Source organism: Chiloscyllium plagiosum, chromosome 6 (genome assembly GCF_004010195.1).
Source record: "Chiloscyllium plagiosum isolate BGI_BamShark_2017 chromosome 6, ASM401019v2, whole genome shotgun sequence".
NCBI classification, from domain to species: domain Eukaryota; kingdom Metazoa; phylum Chordata; class Chondrichthyes; order Orectolobiformes; family Hemiscylliidae; genus Chiloscyllium; species Chiloscyllium plagiosum.
This window is the reverse complement of record NC_057715.1, coordinates 84,442,868-84,468,371: the sequence shown is the minus strand read 5'-3', so window position 1 is coordinate 84,468,371 and position 25,504 is coordinate 84,442,868. Positions and strand designations below refer to the sequence as shown.

Sequence of the window (25,504 nt, the reverse complement as noted above, 5' to 3'; positions counted from 1 at the left end):
AAAACACATCAGTTTAACCACAGGCAAACAAAGTATTAATTATCCATTTATAACTCTCCAACTTTTATTCTCTGCCCCTTCATAAGCTGCTACAGACATGCAGACAGATCCAAAAAGAATGTTATACTCCGGGGAAAAATCTGAAAGGAAGACAGTTCAACAGCACCAACAAACAGGATTCTTCCAACCACTGCTTTTCTTCATTCCAAGTCTTCTTAGTTCTTTACTGAAATCATGGGGCTGCTGCACACACATTGTCCAGTTTTTCAGTCATTGGTTAGAAGCAACAGTTTTTTAAAAAAGTGACAAAAATAGAAATTGCTAGAAAAGCTCAGCAGATCTGGCAGCATCTGTGGACAGAAATAGAGTTAACATTTCAGGTCGAGTGACCCGAAAATAAAAGGTAAGTCAGAATAGCTAGCTATCTTCCAATTCTTTGTTACTTCTCTACATGGATAGAAAGGATGTTGCATTTTTAGAGTCTGGAGGCTCTCTGCTGCTGTACTGTATACACATACACACACTATCTCCCCTAACCAAGTGTCAAGCAGAGAGTTGTTGTCAGGCTGTGCACTGCTGACCCACGGTGTCACTGAAAATCCAGACTGTCTCTGGGCAAAGCTGCCTGAACACACACTGCCAGTGAGTCTCTAGCTTCTCCCCCGACTACCCGAACAAGGCAGCAGTGACAATACAACTCACAATGGGTTCCAGTAACACGTTTTAAAACAGCAACATTTCTTTCTAGTCCTTGGCTGAAAGCAGTATCCTTTTCCAAGTTTGATCCTCAATCCGAAATAAAGATAAAGTGAAAAGATGTGGTCTTTATAATAAGTGAATTAATTTGTCATGATGAATTAACAAACACATGTTCAAGATGTCATAGCAGGTGAGGTGCCACAGTTGCAGAAGGTGTGTACTTCAGGATGCTGCTATGATCCAGCACAAACAGTTGGGTAGACAGTGTTTGCAACTGCAGGAACTCTGGCTCAGAGTTATTGAGCGAGAGGTTGAGCTGCGGATATTGCAGCACATTGGCGGTGGGGGGTGGTAAGATACCATGACACTTTATTCCAGGAGGTGACCACACCTATCAGGATAGCGACTTCTGACTTAATCAGTAGCCAGGGACAGGAGGATGTAACTGTAAATGAAGCAGGTAAAGAGACCTAAGGGTAAGCACACAGGAGCCTCAGCCTTTGCAACAGGCGTGATGCTTTCTGTATGAGAATGAGGGCTGCAGGATGGATGAGCTAACTGGCCATTGTACTATGGTACAGGTAGCTATTCAGGAAGTTCTAGTAAAGAATGTACAAAGAAAGATCATCACAGTAATATATTATGAGCCAATATATAGGTTCCAATGCTTATATAAATCTCCTTCTTCTTAGGGCAGTGCCTTGGGGATGGCTTGTTTCACTTTCGGCTCAGTGAGTTTCAAGAAGGCTGATAATTTCAGTGTGTGATCTGCAGATGTATAATAGTGCTTGAAGGACTAGGTTAGATGATTTGTTTGGGGGTTTGTGTGCTTCCTCTGATGCCGTGAGATCCAAGAACTGATAAGTCAGAGCGCATGACATTTATGAGTGTAAAACCACAACTGCACGCCGAAGAGAAAAGGCAGGCATTACAGGCCAAGATCCAATAACAAACCCACAATATAAAGGACAGGTGTAGATGGAGAAAGCACTGCATACCCACTGAATGGCTGACAATCTTGATATGCAGGGTTTCTTCTGTGCTGTCAAGACCAGTTAAGGACCAAATACCCAAGGCCCCACACTAATGCAGACAAAGATTATCAAAAAGAAGCCATCAAACAGTACTGCAGGAAGCACCTCAGGAGAGACCTCAATCAAGGCTCTGTCATCGATCTGAACATCCTTGGTAACATTCTAGAGCACAATACACACCATGAGCTCTGCAACACCCCAGCCCTGAACCAAGTAGGGAAGGCTATCCACCAGGTCAAGAACGGGTCCTCGGATGCTGCCTGAATTGCTGTGCTCTTCCAGTACCACTGATCCAGAACCAGGTCAAGAACAACAAGGCTGCTGGAGCAGATGGTATCCCTACTAAGGCATTGAAGTACTGAGGCAAAGAACTCCTGCTGCAGCTACATGCCCTTGTCTGCCGTATCTGGAAGGAGGACAGCATCCTGAGAGCTCCAAGATACCAGTCATGAGTATTTTCGAAAAAGGGAACAGGTACATCTTTGGTAACTACAGGAAAGTCTCCCGCTATTAACCGTTGGAAAAGTATTGCCAAGGTCCTCCACAACCATCTCCTCCCTGTTGCTGAAAAGCCCCTCCCAGACTCACACAGTGTGGCTTTCGACGACAGAGGGGCAAACATACATAATTTTCACTGCACATAGCTGCAGAAGAAATGAAGAGAAAAGAACCTACCCTTGCACAAGGCCTTCTTCAACCTTAGAAAGGCCTTTGACACTGTCAGTCAGGTAGTATTATGGAACATCCTCCTCTGCTTTGGTTGCAACATGAAGTTTGTCACTATCCTTCACCTGCTCTATGATGACATGGAAATCGTGGTAATGACAAATGGCTCCATCACCGACCCATTCTCCATATGGACCAGTGTCGAGCTGGGCTGTGTCATCAACCCAGCACTGTTATAGAGTCATAGAGATGTACAGCATGGAAACAGACCCTTTGGTCCAACTTGTCCATGCCGACCAGAATCTCAATCCAATCAAGTTCCACCTGCCAGCACCCGGCCCATATCTCTCCACACCCTTCATATACCCATCCAGATGCATTTTAAATGTTGCAATTGTACTAGCCTCCAGCACTTCCTCTGGCAGCTCATTCCATACACGGGCCAGCCTCTGCATGAAAATGTTGCCCCTTAGTTCTCTTTTATATCTTTCCCCTCTCACCCTAAACCTATGACCTCTAGTTCTGGACTCCCCCACCCCAGAGAAAAGACTTTGTCTATTTATCCTATCCATGCCCATGATTTTATAAATTGCTATAAGATCACCCCTCAGCCTCCAATGCTCCAGGGAAAACAGCCCTAGCCTATTCAACTTCTCCCTGTAGCTCAAATCCTCCAACCCTGGCAACATCCTTGTAAATCTTCTCGATATATTGGCAATGCTTCACCTTATAACTGACAAGCTCCCAGCTAGAGTGAAGCTAACTTACAGAAGTTGCGGGAAATTATTCAATCTTCACCACCTTTAAGCCAAAACCAAAGTCATCCCAAATAACGTCATCAAGAATGTGAAATCTCAGAGGATGTACTCCAGACCATTGTCAGCACCTTTACGTAAGCATGTGATAGCACAGGTCTCACCCTCACCGTCTACAAGATGAAAGTCCTCCACCAACCTGGTCCAGCATTGCGAGGTCCACAGGAGGCCTTCGAGAACGTTGGCCACTTCCAGTACCTCTGGAGTGTCCTGTCAACCAAAACAGCTATCAATGAAGAGAGCCAGCACTGTCTCTTGTGTACTAGCTCAGCCTTCAGCCATCTGTAGAGAAGGGTCTTTGAGGATAACAGCATCAGATCTGACACCATGCTCATGGTTTACAGAGCGGTGGTGATTCCCACTCTCATATATGGCTCTGAGACATGGTCTGTCTATAGCAGACACAAGGTGCTGAAGCAGTACCATCACTGCCTGCGCAAGATCCTGCGAATCCACTGGGAAGAAAGATTCACCAACACCAGTGTCCTTGACCAGGCCAACATCCCCATCAACGAAGCACTGACCAACTTTGATCAGCTTGATGGGCTGGGCACATTGTCTGCATTACTGACATGAGACACCCCAAGCAGATGCTCTACTCCCAGCTCCCAAACGGCAGGTGAACGCAAGCTGGACAGAGGAAGTGTTTCAGTGATACCCAACAAGGCCTTACTGGCGAAGTGCAGTATTCCCACAGACACCTGGGAGTCACTGGTCCAAGACCGTCCAAAGTGGATAAGGAGCATCCGGGAAGGCAATGAGCACCTTGAGACTTGTCACTTGGAACTAATGGAAGTCCCAGGCGAAAACAGGATAAGGAGCGCACTGCCATACCAATACCCCACTCCCCATGACCACCACCTGCCCTAGGTATAGTAGAGCCTGTGGAAGCTGTACAGCCACCTCTGGACTCACTGTGAGAGTGGAAGAGAGTCATGGTGATCTGTGAAAGCCCACAGTGATGAATGATGATTTCCTCTGGTCACATTCTTTCGATGTGTTCAGTTCCTTCTTTGATGAGCCATTTTGGTCAGCCAGGAGTCAGGAACCCCCCATTCCCTCCTCCCCATGAGTCAAGTTTGACCTCTTCAAGGACATTGAATATGTTGGGAATCTGTTGAAAAGGATCCAGTGCTTTTATGTACAGTACATGTAGAAAGACAAGAATTAGGTTTAAGTTAATTTCCCCCATCAGAACTGAAAACCTGGCCTCCTCCATTCCGATTGATTGTATTGGCAAGAGAGACGACAGCAGCTGAAGTCAGGTGTCCAAACACAGGCTAAAGTATACGCTGAAAATGTGTTGCTGGAAAAGCGCAGCAGGTAGGTTCCTTAAAGTATACGCTGGTAAAGCTGGCGGGGGGGGAAGCGCCTATACGTTAAGCGCTGTACGCAGAAGGCGAGGTCACGCTGCCATTGATATGATGCAGAGCCCCTGGGAACCGCCTCTGATTAACGCGGGCGGGCCGGCCGGACTCAGCAATGCAGCATTTTAGTTAATATCTTCCCGTGTGTGTGTCTGTGTATGTCTGTCTGTCTGTATTTTTTTTTTGGACAGCGTGTGAACATTGCTCGCTCCTGCACTGTCGCCGCTTGTATGTAAAGCCCGGGTGCTCTGGGGGAGAGCTGCTGTTTCACTGGAGCCAAGCCCTTTTCCGCTCGGGGAAGGTAAGCGCCACGTTTTAATCCGACCTTCTTTTTGTGTGTGTGTGCACGGGATTCTGAAGAAGCTCGAGTGCCGCCCGATCATCAGCTTTCGAGAGAGTTTAGTTAAGAGACTCTTCCTTTCCCCTGACTGGGTTTTGTTGGGTCGGGGGGTGGTGGGGGTTTGCCCGTAAATGGATGTTTTCGGAACGCTTCAATGGAGAAGTTGCAGTCGCCACATGGCTGTGAGTCTCAGTGAGGAGGATGATGCAAGAATTGCTCAATGTAAACACAACGAGTCAAACTTCCCCACACTTCAGGCAAAGGAGTATGTTTGTTCAGGTGTCTGTGGGGGGGTTACTATTTCACCTCAATCGTCTTTTTGAACAATTACAACCATTATTATTCGAAAGAATCGATTAGATGTTAGTTTATTCAGCTTACAGTTAATGACTCGCTTTCCAGATGGAGTGAAAGATCCATTCGGTGGGCCAGATACTGTGGGGGTTTTTTCTGCTTTTTTATTTATTCATTCATGGGACGTGGACTTGCAGTTGGATTATGCCAACAAAATAAGTTTGCATTCTGAATATTGACCTGTGTTGAACATGAGGATCTCAGCCACAACTCTTAGTGTTAGACATATAAAACCTAAATGTGCTAAGACTGAAAAAATATTTAAAACTAAAATATTTAGTACAGTTTTTTTATGTTATTCTGTTATAAAAGCAATCCAACAAATTAATTTTGTTTGCAATTTGATTTGTATTTTATGAATAAAAAGCAAAATATTGTTATTGGCAATCGGAAATAAAAAACAACTTGTGCTTTTTTTTCCATTTGATTCAGATTACCGGGAATAAAAGTGTGAATTTAAGCCTGCAAATCAAGTCATGAATATTATTGTAATGCCATATTACTAGTGGTTTGCTTTTAATGTTTTTAATTTAGAACTAGATTCAGTGTTGGTTAGAGATCAGATGTCATTTTTCTTTCCAACAAGATTTGTGTATATGTATTATTTTAGTTGCATTTTCTAAAAGTAATAATGTAGCAGTAACCCAAAAACAGAAAGTTGAGAGTTGCATTACAAGTGGAGTGCCTTGCTTTGTACGTTTTCTTCTCCTAATGCTGAAAACCACAGCGTACATTTTTTAGTCTGGCTAACTGCTGTCAAATTAAGGCATTCCCAGTTGAGCACTGTCCAAGTTTCTGAAGGACAGTAGCAGCTGCCTGAGTGAAACAGCAGTCTATTTACAGAAAACTTAGTACCTGCAGAGATAACCTCAGAGAGAAATTTAGAATTATGATTACTGTAGGAATGTGCAATCCAAGGCTAATCTTATTTGAAAATCTGAAATTTGAAGACCCATACTGTATCATCACAGTGGTCCACGGAGAGTATTCTCTACTTTAATTGCATTTTTTTGAGTTTAGCAACAGGGATGATGCACATTCTAGGCATTGGAAATCTTCTCATTTCAAGCAGTTCTCTGAACTCCAAGGTCACATGCAGCGAAATGCTCACTGTACTCTGGTAATATACAGGACTGCTGGACAATGTGGCAACTTTCCCATTTCCCATGCAAAATGTCCATCAGTGATAATACAGGAAAATGGACAATTTTATCTTGTAGATCTGTACTCTTTTGTAACTACATGAGAACTGTCAAAATTTATTTCATGTGTGATCCACATAGCTGTAAATAGGGAAAGTTTTCATTTTCTCAAAATACGCTGATTTTAAACTTGGCTTGCAGATGTGGTTGGTAAAATTCCTGACAAAGTTCTATTCCGTATCGGTATTGCATATCAAGAACAATTGCCAGAGAGGTTGAAAATATTGTAGATATTATTGCAAGTTGTTTAAGGAGTGGCACAGTGGCTCAGTGGTTAGCACTGCTGCCTCTCAGCACCCAGAAACCAGGTTTGATTTCTGTCTCGGGTGACTGTGTGGATTTTGCATGTTCTTCCCGTTTTTGCATGAGTTTCTGCTATGTGCTGTAGTTTCCTCCCATAGTCCAAAGATGTGTAGGTTAGATGGATTGGCCATGCTAAATTATTTATAGTGCCCAGGGGATGTGCAAGTAGATGGGTTAGCGATGGGAGTTACGGGGGTAGGAGGAAGGGCCTGGGTGTGATGCTCTCCGAAGTGGACCTGATGGCCTGAACGGCCAGTTTTCTCACTGAAGGGTTTCTGTGTATGTTATAAATCAATACTGTTCTGATACACCTCTGGAAACTGAATGCCTGCTGTGTGGAGAGTATCTCTGCTTGGAGTCACTCTGGTGCTGCCAAATTGCCTCTAACTAGCATTCAAATTTATTCTGTCAGCAGTGTCATTAAGGAGAGGGACTGGTTTGCAGTTGTACGGTAGACTAAGCTACTTCAGATATTGAGGGTTAACAGAAGATTTAATAGAAGTGTTTAAAATCACAAAATGAAGAGAACCTCTCCAGTAGATGAGGGGACAATAATGTGAAGGCACAGGTTTGAGATGATTGGAAATGAATCCAAGTTGGCATAGGGAACCATGTTCTTATACAATCAGTGGTTAGGATTTGGAACACACTATCTGACGGGCAGGTCGAAACAGATCCCATTGTCCTTTCTCAGAAAGGAGTTGGTTAAATACTTGAAATTTTAAAGTGCAGGAATGTGGGAAAATAGCAGGGTCAAATGGATTGTACTTTGAAAGAGTCAGTACAGACTTTGATGGGCTTAATAACCGCTGCCTTAGAATTTAGAATTAGGTTTATTGTTGTATGTACTCAAGTACAGAAGTATTTAAAGTGAAAAGTTTACAATGTTGCCCTACAAGGCGACATCTTAGGTGCAAGGTAGCTAGGTACAAATCTTAGGTACGAAATGGAGAAATAAAGGAAAAAGATACCTTAACCTACAGTTATTCATAGTAAAAGTTAGTAAAATAAGAAATAAAGTTACTAATAAAACATTGCACTCTGCATAAAATGCCTGCAGTAGATCAATGCAGAGGACTTCCACACGTGGTCTGACTGGGCTTGCAAGCTGCTGACCACTTGCACCAGTCCTCAGTCCGACACTGTGGTGAATTTTTACATGGAAGAGTACAGCACGGGAACAAGCTGTTTGACCCATCATGTCTGTGCTGACCACAAAACTATTCTAAACTAATCCCATCTGCCTACACATGGTCTATACCTGCCTGTTCATGTGTCTGTCTAAGTGCCACTTAAATTTTGCTATCGTAACCCTTGGCAACGTGTTTCAGGTATCTCCTGCCCTCTCGCCCATTTTTTTTCCAACTTGCCACCTCGCACCTTTAATCTATGCCCTCTAGAATTTGATGTTTCCACCCTGGGGAAAAAGACCTAGACATTCCACCTTAACCACACCTTTTCATAATTTTATATGCTTCCATCTGGTTGCCCTTCAGCCTCCGGTGCACCAACGAAAACAATCCAAGTTTGCCCAAACTGTTCTTGAAGCTAATACACTCCAATCCAAGAAACATAGTGATAAATCTCTTTTTCACCCTCTCCAAAGCCTCCACATGTTTTCAGTAGTGTGGTGACCCAGGACTGTGCACACTACCTGAAATGTGGCCTGAGTAAAGTCTGGTACAGCTGCAACATGACTTGCCAAATTTTGTACTCTGTGCTCTGACTGATGAAGGTAGCAAGCAGACACTCCTCCTTTACCACCTTATCCACTTGTCCTCTGATACTCTGATCATGTTAATAGGGGTGGGTGGGTGGAGCCAGAATTTCTGGTTGGTTTCAATCAAACTCCAGGGGAAGTCCCACCTTGAGGGGAAGCTGCCGGACTGGGCAACAGTGACTCATTAGTCATCAAAGGGAGATCACAAAGGTGGTTCTGCGATATTAGACCGATCATGTTTCACCAATGTGACTCAACCGAAAGGGCAAGTTTTGGGAAGATGTGCTTACTGATGAAGTTATTCATGTCTCTACTTGCAACACCAAATGTTTTTCATCAAATTCTTGTGACTCCTAAATCTGATCAATTATGCATTCACTTGACAAGAGGTAACGCCAATTCAATTATTACTTGATTATCTGAGACGTTCAGCTGGAACACAGCTATGAGGCGGTTCCATCAGATCCCACCACCCCATGCTATGTCAGTTTCCACTGCACAGTTAAGGATAAGGGGACAAATTCACACTCCACTATGGTCCACAACCAAAGACAGATGAGCAAGACATTTGTAAAGCAATGCGCAAAATTGTTGAGATGCTGTTATTATGTGTAATGTAGCAGCAGCATCTTCAAAGGTATTTTATTAGATCTCAGACGTATCCCTAAGAGAGTGTCTAGCTCTCCAGCAACAAATGGCCTCCTCACAGAAAGATCTTCGGAGCAAGTGGCCAACAAAAATGTAACTGCTGAACTTTGGGGAAAAACAAAGTCAAAACAACAGCAGTTTCAAAAGGGAGAAGAACAGACAAAGGAAGCACATGGTGAGGACAGTACAGGAGAGAGAGAGAGAGAAACTGACACAGCAGTGAACCTGCACAGTTACTGCCTTTGCTGTTTGAATTCATGCATCGCTGGACATCAGAGTGCATCTGGGAAAATTAACAAACAGTGAAATTCACAACTAATCTTGGAGGAATTGTTTGGGTGAAGTTCACAACACGGAAGCAGATAAGTTAATTGTTTTTAGGTGGGACATACAGAAAGTGTGCAGTAGTGAGTACAGTGGGTTCTTTCTTAATTTTATGTTTTTTGAAATATGTCTCTTGATTTAACTTAAAATATAAGCCATAACTATTAATTTAACCTGGGGCAGTGTTTTGTAGAGGAATAAGACAGTGTTATTTTCTGGGTCTGTAGATTGTGAAGCAGCAAAAATGGCATTTAGTAGAGTGATATGCGCTTCTTGTCAGGTGTGGGAGTTTAAAAAGAGTTTAAGGGTTACTGCGGATTATATCTGTTATAAATGCTGTTGATTGCGAATCTTATCAGATCTAATGGATCGGTTGGAGAGACAGTTAGAAGCAATGAGGAATTTGCAACAGCAACGGTATGTGATGGATGGCAGTTATAGGAAGGGGGGAAAGTCTGAGATACAGTCACATAGATGGGTTAACTCCAGGGAAGGTAAGAGAGGTATGCAGCTAGTGCAGGAGTCTTTTGTGGATATACCCATTTCAAACAAGTATGCTGTTTTGGAAAACGTAGGGAGTGACGGATTCTTAGGGGAACGTAGCACGAACAGTTAAGTTTCTGCTATTGAGACTGGCTCTAATGCAACGAGGGTTCCAAGAGATCAATTGTGTTAGAGGATTCTGTAGTCCGAGGTACAGACAGATGTTCCTGTGGCCAGCAGCGAAAAATCAGAATGGTGTGTTGCTTCCCTGGTGCCAGGATCAAGTATGTCTCAGAGGATGCAGAATGTTCTCCGGGGGAGGGGGGCCAGCAAGAGGTCATTGTCCACATTGGAACCAATGACATAGGAAGGAAAAGGGTTGAGATTCTGAAGGGAGATTACAGAGAGTGAGGCAGGAATTTATAAAGGAGGTCCTCGAGAATAGTAATATCTGGATTACTCCCCGTGCTATGAGCTAGTGAGGGCAGGAATAGGAGCATAGAGCAGATGAATGCATGGCTGAGGAGCTGGTCTATAGGAGAAGGATTCACATTTTTTTGACCATTGGAATCTCTTTTGGGGTAGAAGTCTCCTGTACAAGAAGGACGGTTTGCACCTAAATTGGAAGGGGACTAATATACTGGCAGAGAGATTTGCTAGAGCTGCTTGGGAGGATTTAAACTAGTAAGGTGGGGGGGGTGGGACCCGGGGGATAGTGAGGAAAGAAATCAATCTGAGACTGGTACAGTTGAGAACAGAAGCGAGTCAAACAGTCAGGGCAGGCAGGGACAAGGTAGGACTAATAAACTAAACTGCATTTATTTCAATGCAAGGGGCCTAAGAGGGAAGGCCGATGAGGGAAGGGCATGGTTAGGAACATGGGACTGGGATATTATGGTAATTACGGAAATATGGCTCAGGGATGGGCAGGACCAGCAGCTTAATGTTCCAGGATATAAATGCTACAGAAAGGGAGGCAAGAGAGGAGGGGGAGTGGCATTTTTGATAAGGGATAGCATTACAGCTGTGCTGAGGGAGGATATTCCCAGAAATACATCCAGGGAAGTTATTTGGGTGGAACTGAGAAATAAGAAAGGGATGATCACCTTATTGCGATTGTATTATAGACCCTCTAATAGTCAGAGGGAAATTGAGAAACAAACTTGTAAGGAGATCTCAGCTATCTGTAAGAACAATAGCGTGGTTATGGTAGAGAATTTTAACTTTCCGAACATAGACTGGGACTGCCCTAGTGTTAAGGGTTTAGATGGAGAGGAATTTGTTAAGTGCGTACAAGAAAATTTTCTGATTCAGTATGTGGATGTACCTACTAGAGAAGGTGCAAAACTTGACCTACTCTTGGGAAATAAGGCAGGGCAAGTGACTGAGGTGTCAATGGGGGAGCACTTTGGGGCCAGCGACCATAATTCTATTAGATTTAAAATAGTGATGGAAAAGGATAGACCAGATCTAAAAGTTGAAGTTCTAAATTGGAGAAAGGCCAGCACGGTGGCACAGTGGTTAGCACTGCTGCCTCACAACGCCAGAGACCTGGGTTCAATTCCCGCCTCAGGCGACTGACTGTGTGGAGTTTGCACATTCTCCCCGTGTCTGCGTGGGTTTCCTCTGTGTGCTCTGGTTTCCTCCCACAGTCCAAGAAAATTCACCAGGTTAGGTGAATTGACCATGCTAATTGCCCGTAGTGTTAGGTGCAGGGGTAAATGTAGGGGAATGGGTCTGGGTGGGTTACTCTTCGGAGGGTTGGTGCGGACTTGTTGGGCTGAAGGGCCTGTTTCCACACTGTAAGTAATCTAATCTAATAGTTGAAGTTCTAAATTGGAGAAAGGCCAATTTTGACAGTATTAGGCAAGAACTTTCGAAAGCTGATTGGAGGCAGATGTTCACAGGTAAAGGGACGGCTAGAAAATGGAAAGCCTTCAGAAATGAGATAACGAGAAATCCAGAGAAAATATATACCTGTTAGGGTGAAAGGAAAGGCTGGTAGGTATAGGGAATGCTGGATGACTAAAGAAATCGAGGGTTTGGTTAAGAAAAAGTGTATGTCAGGTATAGACAGGATAGTTTGAGTGAATCCTTAGAATATAAAGGCAGTAGGAGTATACTTCAGAGGGAAATCAGGAGGGCAAAAAGGGGACATGAGATAGCTTTGGCAAATAGACTTAAGGAGAATCCAAAGGGTTTTTGCAAATTCATTTAAGGACAAAAGGGTAACTAGGGAGAGAATAGGGCCCCTCAAAGATCAGCAAGGCAGCCTTTGTGTGGAGCCGCAGGAGATGGGGGAGATACTAAACGAGTATTTTGCATCAGTATTTACTGTGGAAAAGGATGTAGAAGATATAGAAAGTAGCGAAATAGATGGTGACACCTTGCAAAGTGTCCATATTACAGAGGAGGAAGTGCTGGATGTCTTGAAATGGGTAAAGGTGGATAAATCCCCAGGACCTGATCAGGTGTACACTGGAACTCTGTGGGAAGCTAGAGAAGTGATTGTTGGGCCTCTTGCTGAGATATTTGTATCATCGATAGTCCCAGGTAAGGTGCCAGAAGACTAGAGGTTGGCTAACGTGGTGCCACTGTTTAAGAAAGGTAGTAAGGACAAGCCAGGGAACTATAGACCAGTGAGCCTGACGTCAGTGTTGGGCAAGTTGTTGGAGAGAATCCTGAGGGACAGGATATACATGTATTTGAAAAGGCAAGGACAGATCAGGGATAGTCAACATGGCTTTGTTCGTGGGAAATCATGTCTCACAAACTTGATTGAGCTTTTTGAAGAAGTAACAAAGAGGATTGATGAGGGCAGAGCGGTAGATGTGATCTATATGGACTTCAGTAAGGCGTTCAACAAGGTTCCCCATGGGAGACTGATTAGCAAGGTTAGATCTCACTGAATATAGGGAGAACTAGCCATTTGGATACAGAACTGGCTCAAAGGTAAAAGACAGGGTTGTTTTTCAGACTGGAGGCCTGTGACCAGTGGAGTGCCACAAGGATCGGTGCTGGGTCCTCTACTTTTTTGTCATTTACATAAATGATTTGGATCTGAGCATAAGAGGTATGGTTAGTAAGTTTGCAGATGACACCAAAATTGGAGGTGTAGTGGACAGCGAAGAGGGTTACCTCAGATTACAACAGAGTCTTGATCACATGGGCCAATGGGCCGAGAAGTGGCAGATGGTGTTTAATTTTGATAAATGCGAGGTGCTGCGTTTTGGGAAAGCAAATCTTTGCAGGACTTATACATTTAATGGTAAGGTCCGAGAGAGTGTTGCTGAACAAAGAGACCTTGGAGTGCAGTTTCCTAGTTCCTTGAAAGTGGAGTCCGGAGGCTGAGGGGTGACCTTATAGTGGTTTACAAAATTATGGGGGTCATGGATAGGATAAATAGGCAAAGATTTTTCCCTGGGGTCGGGGAGTCCAGAACTAGAGGGCATAGGTTTAGGGTGAGAGGGGAAAGATATAAAAGGACCTAAGGGGCAGCTTTTTCATGTAAGAGGTGGTACGTGTAGGGAATGAGCTGCCAGAGGAAGTGGTGGAGGCTGGTATAATTGCAATATTTAAAATTCATTTGGATGGGTATATGAATAGGAAGGGTTTGCAGGGATATGGGCCGGGTGCTGGCAGGTGGGACTAGATTGGGCTGGAATATCTGCTTGGCATGGATGGGTTGGACCGAAGGGTCTGTTTCTATGCTGTACATCTCTGACTCTAAGGAGTTGGCCTGGATGATTGAGATGTCTCAGGGTGATATTATAGCTGTAATAACCAGCCGTCCCATTCAAGTTAACACGGATGTTACTCTTCAGCCATCATGTGGCCCGGGACTGTGCCATTATAGGGCTATTACAGTTCGAGGGGGTGGAGGGGGATGAGACAAAGAGAGAGAGAGAGACGGACAGACGTTGGGTCATGTTCATCCCTTGAGGTAGACAGTAACCTGCAGCAACCGCCCAGCTTAGTTGAGGAAACAAGTTAAAAGAGTCCTCCTAACAAAGAAAGAAAGTGTCAGTGAAGTCAGAAGTTAGGAACTCCGTTTAAAAGAAAAGAAGGTTGAGGATGGTAACCTAGATTGGACAGATCAGGAATATGGTTTCATGGATGAAAGACTATGGAAGGATGGTAGCAGAATTAGGACAGGAAGGAACTGTACTACTGGAGAAAAATAATTCTAAGGAAGGATCACTCGAACTGAAACTCTGATTTTTCTCCACACCTGCTGAGATTTTCTCGCAATTTCTGTTTTTGTCTCTGACTTACAGTACCTACAGTTATTTTGGTTTTCATACTGTACTGCTGGAACCTGAAACAGAATAGTATTAGTATCCTAGTCGACAGTATAAGTGGTACTATGGGAAGCAATTTAATCGAATAAGACGGAGAGAGAAATCTTGTGAGAAGATTTACACTTCACTTTCCTTTATCTTCGGCTATGCTCAGATGTTTGGTTGGTAACAATGAAGGACAGATACAATTATAGAAAATAAGCATAAAATCACAATTTAAAAATAAATGTGTCTAACAGCTAGTTAAGTAAATTAACTTGCTTATAAGGAATCCTAAAAAGAATGGTAGAACTGGAAGGATTGTCCTGTATGGAGGAACTAGATGCAGTAGGATTAACTAAAATAATGTAAAAGTAAAGTCACCACAGTCCTACCAGACAAGAGGGCTGCTTCATCACAGAAAGCAAGATGATTGGTGAGTTTATTCTGAGGGGTAAGGTTGCGAAGGTGAACCTTCATGGTAATGTCAGTTGGTGTAGGAATGGAACCCATGAAGCCAGTTGACATCATTGTGTCACAGACTAGCCATCCAGCTAACTGAGCATGGATAGTGGGAGAGAACTGAAGGAAGGAATGTGTAATAGAACAAAATACATATAATAATGATTATAATCATTTATCCCTAAACAAACCTACAAGAAGAGTATTAGAAAGACAAATGAAGTAACCCAGTGCAGAATCTTTGTAACAGGAATGCTGCGCAGCATAATGTGCTTTAGTGCTATATGAAGTATGTCATAAGGGAAGTGGCCGTTTGATATTCCAAATTGTTTGCTGTTGACCTTCAAACATGGGTTGTAATTTGACTCGTGATGTTAGTGAAGTAAACAAAAGTGGGCAGTAGCTAGCAATGTGAAATGCTATTGGTCAGGGATGCCATGCCATAAATAAGTATTTTTATTTATGTTAAAGAACTCCCTGACAAGTGGCCAAGCTGGGGGGAATTTATTACCTGGGTATTGAATGTTGATCTTGCGTGTGGCTCTGGCATCCCATGCCAAGGGGAGATCAAAGGAGGGAATGAGGGAGAAATGCCATTGCGCTTTATCAAATTAACTAAATTCCTAGAATGAAATGCATGCCATACTTTTTGTGTCTGTTCCTACTCATTGTTGTCTTGTGGAATGAGTGTGACACTTTTATCTTTCATAAACTCAACTCTCTGCCCACATCTGGTATCCTGAGTAGGACAAACCAAAATACTACTAGTCAGTTCCAAAATGAACTAAAGTAGGTTCCTTTCTGCTCAATTCATTGCTAAGATTATTTTTATTTCCAATGTAAATTGACTAAGCAGAATTGTAGGTTGAATACTGTACCCATCCAAAGAAATCAGGTTGGGACTTAGTCATTGCATATGGAAACAGACGTTTTGGTTCAACTTGTCTGTGCTAACCAGATATTCCAATCTGACCTAGTCCCATTTGCCAGCATTTGGCCTGTATTCCTGTAAATCCTTCCTGTTTAAATACCCAGCCAGATGCCTTTTAAATGTTATAAAAGTACTCGCCTCTTCTGCTTCCTCTAGTAGCTCATTCTATCCACTCATCACCCTATGTGTGAAAAATCTGCTCCTTAGGTTCCTTTTAAATCTTCCCACTCTCTCCTTTAGCCTATGTAATCCCCTGCCCTAGGAAAAAAAGCATTGGCTGTTCACCCTATCCATGTCCTTGATGATCTTATGAACCTCTATAAGGTCACCCCTCAGCGTTTGACTCGCACGGGATAAAAGCTCCAGCCTATCCAACCCTCCCTGTAGCGCAAACCTTCTAGTCTTGGCAGCATCCTTGGAAATATTTTCTGAACCCTCTTGAGTTTAACATCATCCTGCCTTTAAGAACGACTAGGATTGTACTTAGTTATGTTAATTCTCTGATTTGGCACCTTGATATGGGGATGGGATGACCAACAATGAACATCCTGAAACAGCATTGAAAAGAGGAAAGCTGGAAGCACTCATTGGGGATGGGATGCATTTTTACAATACCTAATGAGGTAAGGGGATTAAATATGGAGCCTATAAAAGTGCTGACATCTGCACACGGTTGTAGTAGTGATGACTGCTGATTGGCATTGATTGCAGATCAGGATCTCTTAGACACATATTTAAAGTAGCTGATTCCACAGCTCTGCCTCCATGGCTGGGAAGAAGTGGGACCTGGTAATCCTTTAATGGAATAACTTTTGAGTGTTATTAAATTATTTGACACTTATTCATCAAACAGATGCAATTGCAAAGTTACAAATCTGCTGAAGAATACAAATTGACTGGACCTTGGCTCAAAGTCATTGAATTGAATGTCAAGTGTACCGAAGCAGAGTGAGAAGCTTTGTCTTGCGAGCAGTACAGGCAAATCACATAGTTAAGTGTTTCAATTATTATTTTGGTAATAGGTACAAACAGTGATAAGACTACAATATCTCAACAATATTAGTTTTGTGTACATTTGTATTTCCAAACAGAAATGAATCTTCATTCCTGGCTGCTACTGTAGTTTTCTCTGACTTTCCCCACTTCAAGCCTGCAGCAGTCTCTTGGCTCCACATCTGGTAAGTCATGTAAATATAACCTTTCTTCCTCTCTCTCTTTCAGCAGAACTGAAGTGCATTGCTATTGTGCTATTTTGGAGCTTCTCCAGTCAATCGACCTGTGTCTCCAAAAAAGTTGGGATTGTGTGGAAGAAATACCCGGCCTTCTGCCTCGGTTTTCCTCTTTTGGGTTACGGATGCCTGATGTCACGATTCTTCCCGAAGCCAAAACTGTATAGCAAGTGTTAAATTTAACTTTGAATTTCCTTCTGTCAGGGCAATTGAAAGCACTTGGTAGCCTTCTGACTCTTCCTTCCCTGATGGATTGGAATGTGACGCATTCACCTGCAACTCCAGCTTATCATACTCACTTGTTGTCCACAGATGAAACACTGTCTTAGAAACATTGATTTTTTTTTTTATGGTCTCATTATCATTTTAGCCAAGTAACAAATATTCTAAAGCCCTACAGGACTTTTAATGTAGGGCTTTCCTATAGAAGTTAAATAAGAATTAAAGTACACAAATATGTTGCTGTTTGGCTTCCATATGAGCTATGGTCCCAATCCCATATTTCTCCTTCCTTTAACCACATATTTAACTTACTCTTAAATGTGGGCACTGTTTCTATTGGTCACTCACTGAGCCCCCCTATTCTGAATCTCTTGTGTTTAATGTTTTAGCCATGCCCATTGTTCTCAACCCTAATGGTTTCTTCATCCATCTTTTATCAAATTACTCAAATCTCCCATGTTAATGAAAATAGATCCAATTTTTCAAATCTTTGTATTTATATTTTCTTATGTTTGGCAGCAACAATTGAAATCTGTGTTGTACCCTTTCTATTACTTTGACATCTATCCAGTACACGGTGCATAGAGCTGTGTACATGACCCTAACATCAGCACTCATTTATGGAATGCTTTCTTGTCAATAAAATGTCCCAACATACTTCATCAGCATCTAATTTGGAACATATTAACACTGAGCAAAAGAGGGGAATATTAGGGTGAAAGACAAGAGCTGGATTTTAATAGGCCCTTGTGGAAAATGAGACAGAGAAGTTTAAGGAGGAAATTCTAGAGCAGAGAGCTCTGATGGCTGAAGGCATCACCACGAGGGATATACAAGAAACAGTCATTGGAGGACAGAGATTTCACAGTATTGGCTGTAGAGACAGTAAGAGGCAGCACCACAAAATGAATTTAAAAAAGGATTAGAAATTTAAATTTGAGACCCCCAGTTGTAGCCATGTTAATGTTTGTCTGTAGATTTGCCATTGCATCTGACTTTTAAAAGTTGTAGTTATTGCCACGGGATCCAATACTCAAAGCATTTGAGTGTTCCTTTCTGAGTTGCTGCTTTATTCTCCTTGTTTCCCTTCCTTCCTGATGTAAATATCCTCTCTCTATTTATTATTAACTCCTATTTGACCCAACCACTTTGTCTTCCCCAAAAGGAAATGGTTCTAATTACATTTACCATTGTATTCCCATTTACTTTTAAGAAGTTTTTCTTCATCCATTTGGAGAGTCTGTATTGGCACAGTTCTGCCTGAACCACTAACTTATGTTCTAGATTCCTTTCTATCCTTTTTTTATTCTTGAAATATAATATTCAATTATTTATTGACCTCTATTCTGTTTGAATAAAAAAAATCACCAAATTTTGAAGTCCTTCATTGTACCTATGTTTCTAATCAGCCTGTTCAGAGATGTTATAACGCACCCGTAGAGCAGGTGGGACTTGAGCCTAGGAACCCTCCAAGCACAAGGGATGAACTCGGATTTCACCAGTTTCCTCATTTCCCCTCCCCCCACCCTGTCTCAGTCAAATCCATCGAATTCAGCACCGCCTTCCTAACCTGCAATCTTCTTCCCGACCTCTCCGCCCCCACTCCAGTCTGACCTATCACCCTCACCTTGACCTCTTTCCACCTATCACATTTCCGATGCCCCTCCCCCTAGTCCCTCCTCCCTACCTTTTATCTTAGCCTGCTGGACAAACTTTCCCCATTCCTGAAGAAGGGCTTATGCCCGAAACGTCGATTCTCCTGTTCCCTGGATGCTGCCTGACCTGCTGCGCTTTTCCAGCAACACATTTCCAGCCTAGGACACTATCCCTGTGCTTCAAGAAGACTTTTAAGTCCTTCATTTATATTTGCATTTATTTATACAATATTCCAGTGAATCTGCTTTGTACTAATTCCAAACATCATCTGTTTGATGGTGTTAGGCATTCTAACATGCCCCCTGCATTATGTTGCATCCTCAGTGAATGCTTTGTAAGTTCTAAGTGTAGTTTTCCCATTTGTAAATATTTGCCATTTATTTAAATAAACAGAAAGTAACTTTACATTAAGGACTTTCTCCTCACCATAGATAACTTGTACTTCTGCTAATTAATTGATTTCCTTGTTAATAATTAATACAAGTATTTTCATATTCCTGAGCTTTGCAAGAGTTCTTGCTCAATCAAACCTTAAAAATATTGTTTTGGCCTTGAAAGTTTCTTCCCTCATCATTTGTATAATCTTAGGATGTTTCCTAGTTCATCCTGGGGTTTTATTTTCTAAATAAATAATGTATCTAAAATATTGATTGTATCCATCTTCATATTCACTTGTCTTGCCCCCTCAACCACTGTAGAGTTCACGCCTGATCTTATTAGTTTTGAACTTCAGTGTAAGGACATGATAAATAATTGCAATTTTCCATTTCTTTTAGGTAGAAGGTTTTCTCTGAACTTTTGGATGTTTCTTGTATTGCCGTACGGTTGAGTCTGTTAATGTTCTCATCATTGCTCTTTACCTTTCTGATTTCTGCTTTAGTTCAATTTTGTGCCCTAGTCTTTCTGCTTTTTTTCTAGTCTGGTCATCATCAAGCAATTTGCCTAAGATTACCTTATGTTTCTCATCGATATCATTCTTCATATCTGTTTTTTAGAAAAATAGAACTTAGTGAAAAATGTCCATTTGGATCAAAATGTCTTCACTGATAAGCGTACACCGTGTGTGAGGAAATGTAATAAAATAAATTGTTATTTTATTAACTAACACTGGCATTCACACAGAGGGTGGTACCTATATGGAATGAGCTGCCAGAGGAATGGTGGAGGCTGATACAGTTGTAACATTTAAGAAGCATTTGGATGGGTATATGAGTAGGAAGGGTTTGGAGGGATATGGGCTGGGTGCTGGCAGGTGGGACTAGATTGGGTTGGGATATCTGGTCGGCATGGGTGGGTTGGACAAAAGGGTCTGTTTCCATGCTGTACATCTCTACGACTCTACTTTTAAGCAGTTGAATTTTCTTCTCTTTATCCCTTTTCTGTCCATGTGTTTCTGTCTTTTTACCTTTTTGCGAGTTGAAGAATTTGGTTGTCTGGTGGTGGTTGTTACTTTTTGTTTTAATGTTTATATTATTTTTGGAAATAGCCAAGTAGAGAATCAGAATTAAGGAGTTGCCCGTTTAAGACAAGTTGCTGAAATTTCTTGTCTGACAGTAGTGAATCTGTGGAACTATTTACTTCAGAGGGCTGTTGATACTGGATCGCTAGTATGTTTGAGGCGGAGATAGATTTTTAATCAGTAAGACAACCGAGATTTACAGGGAAAAGCAAGAAATTGGAGTTGAGAATTCAGCTCAGCCAATGTCAGAATAGGGCCATGATGATGGGCCAAATGGCCTACTTCTACTGCTGTGTCTTATAATCTTATCCATGCCTTCATCACTGCCAGAGTTGACTCTTCCAAACCTTTCCTAGCTGGCACATAACAGATTCAGGATGCTATGATTCTCCTCCGGATCCCATACCCCAACATCTGGCCTATGTTGCACGCATCTTCCCCTTGTTCAGTTCCCTTCCTGAACTTGCTGTTTCCTATATTGTTCCTATATTGGTTCCTATATCTTCAAGGAGGAGAGAGGGATGGAGAGATTTAAAGACTGGACTTCAGAGCTGAGCATTCAGGTGGATGAAAGTAGAGTTGTCACCAATAGCGTGCTGAAATTGAGGTGATGCAAGAGAAAGAGTGCGGAGATTATGGTGGGCCCTGTTACTTCAGAAGACTGCAGAATACAGAAGTGAGTGCCCACAAGGGAATTGAAAAGGAGCAGGAGAGTCTGAAAATTGAAGGAAACTCTGCAAGCATTGAGGTGATGGGTATGTGGCACAAGTTAGGTTCCGAGTTGCAAACTTTGGTTCAGTTAAACTAATGTGAGGTTGTGAACACAATAAGGGAAGGCCATTCTGCCAGTTGAGGCACCTCAGCTGTTTAGTATGATCATGGCTGATCAAACGCTTCAATGTCTTTTACCTACACCAACCTTTTAACCCTTTATGCCATTGATAATCAAAAATGTATCCAGATCTCCTGTAAATATACTCGGACTAAACTTCCACAGGTCCGATGGGTAAAAAAAATCCATCACCCCCGAGCACAAACCATTCTCCCCATCTTGGTCCTCCTTATTTTTAAATGATGATCTATAGTTCGAGATTCCCCAATCATTACCCCCCACCTACTCTGTCCATCCATTCAGGCATTTTGTTATTCCAATGACGTCATCTTCCATTTCTCAGTTCTAAGAATACCTGCCAAGTTTACACAATCTCTCTCCATTGGACAGTCCTGAAGTCCTGGAAACAAATCTGGTGAATCTTTGTTTCATTCTATAGTGATAAAATGTTTTCTGAGATAAGGAGACAACTGCGCATAATTGTGGTCTAACAATCAGTCAATTGAAGCAAGAATCGTTTTTCTTCAGTTAGTACTTTGTAAGGTCAACTTCTTATGAGGCAGCGTAACATTCACTCTCATCATTGGAGTAATTCAGTTGGATCATACAACACACAGGAAAGTCTTTAAACATTTGGATAACCTTATGAAAGTAAATAAAGAATGTTTGCAAATCTTTGGAAAAACCTTTACAATTTTTTTTAACCAATCCATGCCATTAGTTGTCAGCATCCAGATTTAGAATTATCTTTCTGGTGATTTCTTGTTTAAAACTTTTTCCAAACTGTCTCTTTTGGCAGTTTTCAGCAACAGCACATTGGAAACTTTTACACTTTTATCTTGTAGTGAGCAATTATTGGAATATTAATTGTATGTTTTTATCTACTGATGATGTGGAATGCCAGTGTTGGGCTGGGATGGATAAAGTCAAAAATCATATGACATTGGGTTATAGTCCAACAGGTTTATTTGAAACCACAAGCTTTCAGGGCCCTGCTGCTTCAGGTAGCCAGTGAAGAAAGAGCTGGGCTCCGAAAGCTTGTGGTTTCCAATAAACCTGTTGGACTGTAACTCAGTGTCATGTGATTTTTATTTACTGAGAGATATGCATGGGCAATTCTCCCATTTACTCGTAGCAATGCTATCAGCAATGTTTCATGTTGTTAATTGTGAACAAATTGTGAAAGAATGATCTTAAGAAAAATATGTTGGATAATTGACTAAGTTATGTAGCTTCTTGGAGTTTAGCCTGCCTATTCAATGTCAGAGAGTGCTGTCAAAATTAGAGATGCTTTGAGTCATACAGCATAGAAACAGACCCTTCAGTCCAACCAGTCCGTGCTGATCATAATCCCAAGATAAAGTAGTTGCACCTACCTGCTCCTGGCCCATATCCCTTCAAACCTTTCTATTCATGTTCTTAACCAAAGGCCTTTTAAACACTGTCATTGTATCTGCATCCACCACTTCCTCAGGAAGTTCATTCCACATGTGAACCACCCTCTGGGTAAGAATTTCATACCCACAGGGTGATTCATGTGTGGAGTGAACTTGCTGAGGAAATGGTGGATGTGGACACAATTAGTGTTTAAAAAGCATTTGGATAAGTAAATGAATAAGAAAAGTTTGAAGGGAGCAGGCAGGTGGGACTAGTTTAGCTTGGGATTATGGACTGGTTGGACTGAAGGGTCTGTTTCCTTGCTGTATGACTTGAGACATCTCTGTAATTTGGACAGCTAGCCTTTTTATGTCGTTTATAAATCTTTCCTCTCACCTTTAAAAATGTGCCCCCTAGTCTTGAAATTCCCCATCCTAAGGTTTTATGGAATAATCTGTAGATCATTATATATGAAATGCCTTGGAGCAGTCTAGATGTCATCTGGCAATAAACTAGGCAGAAACCACACAGGTCTTTGTGACTTAGAATAGCTCTTGCTTTAAGCCATTCATGAAAGCTGACTTTCAGTATTGCAGGTGCTGAGCTTGATGACAGCTTCCTTTGATAGAAGCTTATTCCTTGCTCTTATCTTGTTCATTGCCAGAGAGATTTTTGAATGTGGCCATTGATTTGGTGGAAGTTAAATAACATCATCATTGAGGTGGATGATTAAGAGATTAACAAAGACAGGTTTCAAAACTGTTCTTCCACCTGGACCAACAACATTTCCACAAAGAGAACTTGAAAATTAGTTGATGGAGAGTTAATCCATCGATGAAATGTGCCACTATTTGGATTCCATTTCTGGAATGATCACAAATGACAATTGCTGAAAAGTTTGTCTGTAGGATTTCCATCCTTACCCTAAATGGTCATTAAGCACATAACAACAGTTTAGTTGAATGTCCTTTTGAAATGATTTGAAGGTGTCGGTGTTGGACTGGGGTGTACAAAGTTTAAAAAATCACACAACACCAGGTTATAGTCCAACAGGTTTATTTGGAAACACTAGCTTTCGGAGCACTGTTTCTTAATCAGGTGCTTCTTAATCAGGTGCTTCTTAATCAGGTGACAATCACCTAATGAAGAGGTAGTGCTTCCAAATAAACCTGTTGGACTATAACCTGGTGTTGTGTGATTTTTTTAACTTTGTCCTTTTGAAAGTTTGCATTCATTCAGTTATCAACTTCAGGATATGCCTTTCATAAAGTCTGGACATTACCTAGTGCCTTCAACACAGGTTTGTAGTCAATTCAAAAGATTGTAGAAGAAATAGTGTCTCGTGTCAATACTGGGAAAATGATCAAACAACTTAAGGGAAACCTTGTTATTAAAACTATAGAGGTCATAATAGTTTGTCAAAGTAGCTTGGAAGCATTAAGTCATGATTCATAAAAATGCTGGAATTCTGTGAGGTCAGGAGTAAATCTGGGGACAAGCTTGCTCCGGTTCTTTGATTTAATTATGATTTTTTTCGAAGCCTTTTGGTAATGTTCCAGATTTGCAGTTTTAAATAATGTTAAAGTACGTGTAATTAATAACTAATGAACTGGTTGAATTTGAAAGAAACTTTGAAATAGTAGACAGTGGGAAATTTTACCAATCCTGTCTGAGATGAGTGACTTATGTTTTTCTAGAGTTTGTTCCGTGCGAACAATATCACAATTGCTATGGTAACAGGCCATACAGTCAAGGGAGATTAGTAGCATTCATGGGAGTCTGAGTAAAGAGGATTGCGGAACGAATTTTAATGTGGGCATGTGTAAGACTTCACACGTTGATATGGGTGTTATGAAATATTTTGACAGATGTTGACTGCCAATGAGAAGAGATCACATTTAATCAGAAAGTAAAATTGACAGCGGTTTGAAATAGGTGGCCAGAATTTATCCAGATTTCTGTTTTTAAATTAAAGTTGCATCATGCGTTTAATTGATCAGTTTGTGAAATTGTTCAGCCAAATTGAATTCATTGCCAACAAAACAAGTATCAAGGATGTGCTTTGCATGTTTAATTTTTGGAATAGTTTACTTAATCCCCAGTGTTTCTTGTTGGTAAACATATTTTTCAGTATTGCATTCTGTTCTTGGCATTCTTACTATCCAAAGTACAATAGTCAATTGGAGTGGGTGCAAAGAGTTGGACTAAGAATATCCTAGGTCTTAAAGCTGGGTCATGATTAGTATTGTCACTAGAAATATTGACAAAACATAAAGATGTATGCTGTCCACTTGTGTATGAAGTTTTAAGACAAAGTATAATTCCTTCTGGAAACCATTTGACAACACTGACGCAAGGTTCTATATAGTTGCAGAATAGGCCTAACGTAATGAAAAGCAAGGAGCTTTTGGGTGTTGCAGGTGGTTTTGTGGTTAATATGGGTTCCTGCCTGCTCATAATTGAAGAGCGACAAATGTGCCTCCTGTGAGAGGAGGGAAACGGGATGGTAGCTGGGAGTGTGTCCACCACCAACTGTGCTGAGATATGTGAAACATATTCTATTCTCGCAATGTTTCGTGAAAAGTTGTACAACTGGAGAATTTGTATCTACATTAGATGGGTAAACAGAATTCAGTTAAACAACTCTTCTGAAAGATGAAAACTCTCTCAATACAGTCTTTCTTCTGTTCTTCATGGTGGGGGCATGGTTTTGGTGGAGAGAGTAGATGTTCAAGTGATCTATTCTCGCAATGTTTCGTGAAAAGTTGTACAACTGGAGAATTTGTATCTACATTAGAGGGTAAACAGAATTCAGTTAAACAACTCTTCTGAAAGATGAAAACTCTCACAATACAGTCTTTCTTCTGTTCTTCATGGTGGGGGCATGGTTTTGGTGGAGAGAGTAGATGTTCAAGTGATTCAAGCAGAACTGTGCCTCTTGCAAGGCAGTTATTACAGAGCCCAAGCTGATGGCTGAATGAAGAAAGATTCACAAATGAGCTTCTAAAGGAAGTTTTTTTTTGATGTTTTCAAAATCCACCAAATACTTATTTTTGATTGCTTGAAAACCATGGAGTTTGATGAAACTCGCTGCATTTATA

At 41.6% G+C, this 25,504-nt stretch overlaps 1 protein-coding gene across 4 annotated transcripts in view; it reads left to right on the top strand.

The window, feature by feature from the left end:
- Positions 1 to 4,597: 4,597 nt before the first annotated feature.
- The window catches only part of LOC122550778 (high affinity cationic amino acid transporter 1-like), a 73,205-nt gene continuing 52,298 nt past the window's right edge, over positions 4,598 to 25,504 (top strand). For 2 of the 4 annotated variants that reach the window (XM_043692031.1, XM_043692027.1), the window contains exons 1-2: positions 4,598 to 4,882; positions 16,720 to 16,806. The gene's annotated coding sequence lies outside the window, so the exon portion shown is untranslated. Of the gene's footprint in view, positions 4,883 to 16,404; positions 16,619 to 16,719; positions 16,807 to 25,504 lie in introns of those variants that run through there. The other 2 variants (XM_043692028.1, XM_043692030.1) reach the window with 2 other exon arrangements.